Below are 9,648 nucleotides of genomic sequence, written 5' to 3' on the forward strand. Positions count from 1 at the left end.
GGTCCTTGAATTTGATGTTAACCAAGGTGTGGGAACCCTGTATATATGTCTGGTCTTTGTACCAGTTGACCGCTGGTTATTATATCCTTAATTTGGATCGAGTCACGGGTTTTTGGTTTGCGCACTTTTCTATTAAACCATACATTTTCCCTGAGACACTGAGGCGTGATCGCTTCCATTTTATTTCGCTCACCCTGCCCGTCACATAATCAGATTAATCAGAAAATATATTTTAGGTTACAGGCCTCACTCTGCTTTAAGAATGATTTTAGCTTTCACACATTTATTTACAATTTGTAGACTAGTCTTGGTCTGATGCTTTTTCATTTGGATGCTTGAGCTTAGGGTCCTGAGTTTCAAGAGTCACATTTTATCCTGCAATTACCTGCAATTTGGATTTCTGATCGCATTTTGATCAAAGAAGATGTGAAGATTTGATTCACAAAGTGTCACTGATCAAAGCGAATGCTTATCAGATAAGACTATGTTCACAGGAAAAATCAACTCCCTTCTTTCTAGGTTCAGTTCAGTCAAGGCATTCTTACATATTGCACTTAATTGTAAGAAATTCGTTTATTTTTAATGGCAAATCCATATAGGTATTTTAAAAGAAAGTAAAGGACAGGACAGATCGGAACCATTGTCTTCAGGCAAGACAAAGAAAGATTTAAGCCTTCCAGTCAATAGGTGACAGTCATTCAAGATACCTACACATTGAGAGTTGTTTGAGAGACACACAAGGAAAGTGTCACGGTGAGGGGGCCGGGTCGCCACAGGAGGGCGCGCATCCCGGCCAGCAGCCGATCTGAGCACGCAACCACTCCCATCATCACAATCACCAGAGTACTGATGCACCTGTTTCCTATTACGTTGCTCTTTTTAAGCCCGCAGGTCGTCCGGTCCAGTGCTGCACATTGCCGCTACAAGCATCTCTGGATACGTCGAGCTTCTGCCCTACACGATTCTTGCTTTCTTTGTATACTCAACAGTATTACTTTAGCATCGTTATTTGAGTTTTGCTTCATGGAGAATAAGCTCCCTTCTGTTCCACCCATGTCTCCGGCTGCCTCTGTCACAGAAAGAAAGTTTTATCTTAAAAATAAAGGACTGCAAAATCATAGTAAATGCAAAACCAAAGCAAACAAACAAAAGTAAAATCCATCCTAAACAACCTAATGTAACAACATGGATCATCCAGTAACTACTTATACATGGATAACACAAGAAAGACAAAACGTGTGTCATTTGGGGCAGGGAAGTCAGTAGCCTTCAAAAATTTGCAGGGAGATGCATCAGAGATAATCTAGAAAACGTATTTAACAAGCTTTGAACTGAGCTGAACTAACTCAACCTGACATACCCAGAGTCATTGGTTCCATAACAACCGATTAAAGCTGGGCGTACACTGTGCGATTTTTGGCCCATTTTCAGCCGATTTTTCACTTGTGCGACTATTTTTCGATCGGGCCGAGTTTCGGCTCAATCGCGTGTCGTGCATCGTATAGTTTACACAGGTAAACGAGGAGCGATTCACACCTCACGACCAACTCCCGATCAGAAATCGCAGCGTCGCAAGAATATCAAACATGTTTGAAATTCAAATCGCTCCTAATGAGATCGCATGAGAGCGTCGGGTCGTATAGTGTGAGTATATGAATCATGAGCTGTGAATTTTTAAACCCTGCGATTTAGTCGTACAGTTTGAGCTGGAGCTGAGTACACGATTTAAAATATCGTACAGTGTACGGCCAGCTTAAGAGTTCAGTGATCATAACACATGCCATAACACACCATGTATGTTTATATGATATCTTGGCTTTTTATTTTCTCTTTCTTTTATTTATTTATGTATGCATTTATTTATTTTTCGTCTTCTTCACTGCTTGTCAGTATGTTATCATGTGTTATCCTGGTATATTTTATTCTGTTCTTAACTTGTGTTGTATTCAGAAAATGCAATGGAAATATATATATATATATATCACTGGCGTAGGGGAGGGGCACGCAAGGCACGCACTGCGGGGGGGGCCCGAACACAGGTGGGCCCCGCCTAAAGCCTGGTTTATACTGTCACGAGCGACCGTAGCGCGCGACCCTGCGCGAGCGGTGTAGGCGTTTATACTTTCGCGAACGTCGCGAGCGTCGCTGCAGTGTTCTCCGAAACGATAGGTGGCAATAGGTGGCAGTGGAGAATAAAAAACCTCTGCAAAACCGGGGAAAGAACATTTTTACCTGACCAGAGACCGTATAACGCACCAGGTATCAAACATAAATATGGCTTTGCAATGTCCGAAACGATATGTGTGTTACGTTTCAAGGGGGGCGGGTGACGCAAACGCAAGTTATTCAAATAATTTAATAAATAAAGGATACAAACACTAAACAAATGAGAGCAACCAAGTAAGGGGATGAGTAGACTGGGGAGAACATGCAAGGACTAGACAGGAAAACAACAAACTAAACATGCCGGGACAGAATATAAGCATACTACAACAAACGCTTGGGATAACGTGAACACCATACTAACAGGATCAGACTACACACGAGCATAAGGGCTAAGACATCAGTAACACAGGGAGCACCATACAAACATACAGTCAACTCACACTAACAGTAGCACGATATCCAGAACCACAGAACACCAGACAGAAAAACGGGACAGAACAACGATAGACTATGAACTACGTACCCACGGGCAGAGATACACGCACCGAGGAGACAGAGAGGGAACTACAAGGGCGAAACCAAACTAACTAGGGGTAACACGGACAATAGACTAACAGAATGAACAAACAAAGAGAAACACAAACCCAAAACCAGGAAGATGAACGGGACAGACCAGGTCAGCTCGTGCAATCAGTGACAGATAGGTACAGGTTACTGAGGGAGAGGAATAAGTCAGCACGGGGAGAACGGACACATGGGAAACACAAAGACCGACACAGGGGAGTAAAACTGAGGGGAATATATACTGGAAACAAGACGGTGAAACGAGACTCATGTGTGTGTGACCAATGACGAGGGCGTGACAGACAGAGGGAGGAACAAATGGGAGCGGGGAGCTAGGCGGGACCAGGGAGGAGGGAGGGGCTGGACGTGACAATGTGGTAGTATAAAGAAACACCCCTCAAAAAAAGGGGAATGAACATTTACCTGACGCATTTTGATGTTGCTTTGTGTTTCAGGTTTGAAAAGTGCTGGAATTTAATAATCTCTTTCTACGGCTCTGGTATAAACGCCTACACCGCTCGCGCAGGGTCGAGCGCTACGGTCGCTCGCGAGATTTTAGCTCACGCACGGGCCTCCTCATTGCCTCCTTGCGGTGGGGCCCCAGAATTTTGCGCTACGCCTCTGACTAGTTCGCTCTGGCGCCAACCACTGGCGATCTATCGAGTGCCATATAATACTTAATTTGTGTCCATTTGTGTGTTGTCGTTCCCCCCCGGTCAACAATTTACACTCGCAGCCAACCCCAGCCCCCCCGTCAACAATTTACACTCGCAACCTTCCCCAGGTTCAAATCTCACTCCAGGTGATCTTGAAAAGTTGGCAACCCTGAGATTGTAATGATTGTCTATTTTAATTGTAATAAATGTTTTAATTAGCATTTATCAATGAAATGTTAATGAAACATCTTTAAGCATAATTCAAAGTGTACTGTACTGTCCAGCATTACGCCGCTTTGACACGGACAACATCCCTGCCCAATACTTAATGGAAGTAAAGAGCAGATTCGAGGCGGTCAGCAACTTTAATGAAAAGCCCGATGCGATGTTGACAGAAATCAAATAGATCGTGGGAAAGACAGCAGAGGAAATCATCCCTTTCAAGAAACCAACGAAAAGATCGAAGTGGCTGACGGACGTAGCGATCGAAATCGCTGAGCATCGCCGCGCGGCCAAGGCGAGCGGGAACATCGAGGAATTCAGACTACTCAATGCGGCGTTCCAAATTTATCATCAAGGACAACGATGATACAGTATTGCAAGAAGAAGGGCAAATCAAGCGACGATGGTGGGAATATGCAGAGGAGCTATACGCTGGTAATCCATCAGTCCAACTGGTCGATCAACCCAAACAGATGGACAAGGAACCAGGCATCCTGGAAGAAGAAGTCAGTTGGGCTATCGGATAATTTACTACTCAGTGGAACTCAGTACTACAGTGGAACTACTCATGCCAATACTAGTCAAAATCCTTACCAAATTGTGTCAGAACATCTGGACCACAAAATCATGGCCCAAAGACTGGACAAGATCAGTTTTCATCACGCTCCCCAAAAAAGGCGATCTACAGGAATGCTCCAACTATTGAACTATCGCGCTCATCTCCCATGCCAGCAAAATCCTGTTAAAGATTCTACAAAACCGCATTGTGGCAATCATGGAACAGGAACTACCAGATGTTCAGGCTGGCTTTCTGAACATCTGAGGCACGAGAGACCAAATCGCGAACCTACACTGGATCATGGAGAAGATTAGAGAGCACCAGAAGGACGTCTATATGTGTTTCATCGACTACGACAAGGCGTTCGACTGTGTGGACCATGACAAACTCTGGGCGTGTTTGAAACAAATGGGCGTACCAAAACACATTGTACAGCTGATACGAACGCTGTACTCCAATCAGGAAGCAACTGTCAGAACATCGTGTGACAACACCGACTGGTTCAGAATCGGTAAAGGCATCAGGCAGGGATGCATTTTATCTCCAGCCCTGTTTAACTTGTACGCCGAAATGATCATGTGATGATGCAACCTGGACGAGACCGTAATCGGAGTCCATATCGGCGGTAGAACGATCAACAACCTGCGATACGCGAACAACACGACTATACTCGCAGAAAGTGAAAAAGACCTCGAATACTTGATCCGACGAGTTCAAGAAGAAAGTGAACGTATGGGACTGTACTTCAACATCATGAAAACAAAAGTAATGACAACGGCATGTAACGATGCAGTGAACATCAAGATCAACAATGAAAAGATCAAGACAGTTCAATACTTCATCTTCTTGGGAGCCAAAATTGACCGAAACAGGCGAATCCGGACCAGAGATCAAGAGGCGGATTGCACTCGGCCGGGTCGCAATGCAAGGAATGAATAAAGTCTGGAAGAGCAAGGACGTGAGCATTGCGACGAAAACAAGACTCGTCAACGCCATTGTCTTTCCCATAGCAACATATGGATGTGAAAGTTGGACAATCAGGAAAGCGGAAAGAAGAAAAATCGACGCTTTTGAACTCTGGTGATGGAAAAGACTGCTGCGCATACCCTGGACATTGCGGACAACAAACAAAATGGTCCTAGACCGTATCAAACTGAAAATGTCGCTTGAGAGCAAAATCGTCAAACAGCAACTGTCCTTTTACGGCCACGTTATGCACACAAATTTGCTGGAGAACTCTATGATGCTGGGCAAAGTGAGCGGGACGAGAAGACAAGGGCAGCAAAGAATACGCTGGCTTGACACAATCACATCGGCCACCAACAAGACGATAGCAGAACTCAAAGTAATTTTCGAGAACACGAATGCGTGGAGAGGACAGATCCATAAAGTGGCCCAAAGTCGACCTCGACTAAATGGCTAATCATCATCACTGTACTGTACTGTAAATTCCATAGATTTTGCATATGATAATTTTGAGTATATTCCTTTCATTTACATAGGATCTACACAGGTGAAGTGCATGACGGGCAGCATATGTGAAAACTTTTCAACAACTTGAAAAGTAATAGTGGTATTTTTTAAGAACTTTTACCATCTCTGTCAGGTTTCTTCCTCTGGGTGATTGCATGGTACAGCATGGTGACTGCCAAAAGACACAATAAATTGTCAGGCCTCCTCAGGAATCCCCAGTCAGAATTTACTCAGGTACTGGAATCTGTCTTGGTCTACATTTCAACATCAGTCCTGGCTCTATTCCTGCAGTGGCGAGACTATAGCAAGTTCAGACTGCGATGTCGTAAGACACAGCAGGCAGGAATACTCTCTTCAAGTGTACCGTCTACAAGAAGGACCCATCTGTCTTAATCACATGGAAGGAACATGCAATATTAAGTGAAGAGATATGCCTTGTGTAAATTTGTTGGAGTCTACAATGTATCACATAGACAATTATTATTATTATTATTAGGCTACTAATTATTTTTAAATACCTATTTTTGATAGTGTAAAAAGCAAAAATATAGTGTAAAAATGCCTTGAATTGCAAGAAAATGTTTTGTAATTCCCTGTACATTAACGGTAAAGAAAGAATTCTGTTCACATTAGTGGTGTGTCGGTCGCGAACGAACCGGTTCAAAGAGCCGGCTCTTTTAAGTGAACGACGAGAGCTGGTTCCCCTCTAAGACCGAGCCGGTTCCCCTCTAACTGTGCGCTCACAAAGAAAGCGACGAGAGCGACACGGCGACCGGAAGTCATTCATTTTCAATGAGAGTGAGCGACACCCAGCGACGCGAACAAGTTGAGCTCGGCTCAACTTTATGCAAATGAGCAGTAACGCGCGGTGGCGACTACCAATCAGAAAGTATGTTTGCACCCTCCTCCGAAACCACACCTCTGACTTTGGTTCCTACTGATTATTTGTTCCGATTGCAAAATGGAGGAGAGATTGATAGTGGCTGTCTCTGGATGTCCCGCACTTTACGATGTATACCTGTTATTGGTTATGATTTTTTAAAATTCCTGTTTGATCTTCGAGTCTGAGGTAAAAAGTTTAAAATTTATATAAAACATTTTAGGTTGATATACTATATGTGTTTTATACACACACTATGTTTTATACACACACTCTTTTATAATCGTGTGTCCTGTCATCAATATATTAAAATAAATAAATACTGCGTCCTGCTTTAAAAAACATGATTTGCCTATCTGTCACGTGCTGCATGCCTGCGATGTTGGACACGCCGCGACGCGATGCTGGCGACTCGGTGACGGAGAGCAATTTTATCGCTTTTGGTGTTCGCCACCCCCCTCCCCCGTCAACAAATTATGTTCGCCACCCCCCCAAAAAAGGAGCCATTTGGGAGCCGAAAGATCCGTCTCCCTAAAAAGAGCCGAAATTCCCATCACTAGTTCACATACATTTACTACAGACAAAGGCGGTCTTTGCATAGAGGCGTTGCTAGGCAATTGCCTTGGGCCCCTCCCACTGCAGCCCACTGTAGGGGCCCCCTGACTAGCTAACTTATTTCTCACATATTAATGTTGATGGGCCACCTAGCTAAATTCGCCTTGAGCCCCCAAATACCCCCAAGTAGGGTCAATGGTTAGGGTACTTAGTAGTCAAACTGTATACACACACACACACACAACTGTTTGTGTATATATGTATGTATGTGTACAAACATGCACTAATCAGTCATAACAATTACTGTTTTTTCAGAAGATAAAAACCAAACCCACAAGATCCTCCCCACCTGCTCCTTGGCTCTCGGACCCCCTGCGTAACAACCGACGAGAACTGAGGAAATTAAAGCTTACTGCTGATCTTCACTTGTATCAGTCTCTCCTGTCCCTATTCTCCATGGAACTAACTGCTGCCAATATATTATTCTACAGAGAGAAGCTGGAAGCATCTACATCAGATCCACGCAAGATGTTCAAAATCTTCTCTTCTCTCCTCAAACCCTCCCCCCTCCAACTCCCACTTCTCTTACTGCAGATGATTTTGTCACCTTCTTTGAAGAGAAGTGATAAAACGATTCGCAGCACATTTTCCCTAGTCCCTGTGCCCACTGTGTCCCCTCCTACTCCTCCCTTTTCTCTAACCTCCTTCTCTCCTCTCTCAGCTGAGATGGTGCTTCAGCTGCTGACATCCAGCAGTCCCACCACATGCCCTCTGGAACCCATCCCATCCACACTCCTCCAGACAATCTCCCACAAACTCCTCCCTTTCATCTCAACCATCATCAACAACTCCTTATCTTCAGGAATTGTGCCATCATCATTCAAGGCGGCTAGGGTGGTGCCAATCCTAAAGAAACCCAACCTTGACGCCACCAACATCAGCTACTACAGACCGGTATCTCTCCTCTCATTCCTCTCTAAGATCCTTGAACGGGCTGTACACAACCAGCTATCCTCCTTTCTCTCACAGAACCAGCTTCAGGACCCCAACCAATCTGGCTTCAAGCCGGCACATTCTACGGAAACTGCACTCATTGCATTAACTGAGAAACTCCATGCGGCTAGAGCAACTGGACTATCATCAGTTCTGATTCTGCTTGACCTTTCGGCGGCCTTTGACACAGTCAGTCAGGAGATCCTCCTCTCCATCCTTTCAGGCCTTGGTATCACTGGTTAATGCATGGACGTGGTTTGCATCCTACCTGGAGGGACGTTCCTACCAAGTAACATGGGGAGGATCAACATCCACGCCATGCAAAGTCTCCACCGGTGTTCCACAAGGCTCAGTGCTGGGTCCACTTCTTTTTTCCCTTTATACCCGCTCACTGGGTGAGACAATTTCTGCACATGGCTTCTCTTATCACTGTTATGCGGATGACACCCAGCTCTTCTTTTCCTTCCCACCTTCTGACACACAGGTTTCAGCTCGAATCTCTGCATGTCTAAAAGACATTGCCTCTTGGATGGAAGCTCACCACCTAAAGCTTAAGCCAAGCAAGACGGAGATGCTGTACATCCTTGGAAGAGCCAGTCCTCATTGTGATCTTTCTATCCCATTCGAGAACACCGTGATCACTCCATCCATGGAAGCGCGTAGCCTTGGTGTAGTTGTCGACAATCAACTCTCCTTCACGGCCCATGTTGCTAACACGATCATGCAGATTCGCCCTTCACAACATTCAGAGGATTCGGCCATTTCAATCTAGGGAGGCCACTCGAGTTCTTGTCCAGTCCCTTGTCATCTCAAGACTGGACTACTGCAACTCCCTCCTGGCTGGTCTTCCTATGCATGCCATCAAACCCCTGCAACTGATCCAGAACGCGGCAGCTCGGCTGGTCTTCAACATTCCCACGTTCAGCCATGTCACTCCCTTGCTGTGCTTCCTCCACTGGCTTCCGGTAGCTGCCCACATCAAATATAAAACCCTGGTGCTGGCCTACAAAGCAAAGAATGGTCCAGCTCCTCCTTACTTGATGGCCATGGTAAAACCCAGAAGCATACCTAGAGCCCTCTGTGCCTCAAGTATGACTCGTCTTGACCCTCCATCATCCAGGACACATGGTGGTGGAATGAACTTCCCTTGTGTGTCCGAACATCGGAGTCACTTGCTGTCTTCAGACGCCGACTGAATACCCACCTCTTTCAAGTGCACTTTACATAATTATGCTTTCGTTTACTGTGCTTTGTTGTCTTTCCTCAGGTGTTTGTTATAGGTATTGTGCATAATTGGGTTATAGGAATTGCTTACTGTCTTGTTCCTCAGGTGATGTGTATATTCAGGTATAATAATGACTTGGCATAATTGTTAGGTATCATATGACTTTCATCTAGGAGTTTTTCCAGCTTAGAGTACCTTGTGTTCAGGACTATCTATACTACCTTGGAGATTCCAAGCAGCTATGTAGCACTTTTGTAAGTCGCTCTGGATAAGAGCGTCTGCTAAATGTCATAAATGTAAATGTAAATTCTCGATCTTGTACTCTGTCATGTGAAATGGTGATCGTTCAAAAGAT

Source organism: Brachyhypopomus gauderio, chromosome 6 (assembly GCF_052324685.1).
Source record: "Brachyhypopomus gauderio isolate BG-103 chromosome 6, BGAUD_0.2, whole genome shotgun sequence".
Lineage (NCBI taxonomy): Eukaryota > Metazoa > Chordata > Actinopteri > Gymnotiformes > Hypopomidae > Brachyhypopomus > Brachyhypopomus gauderio.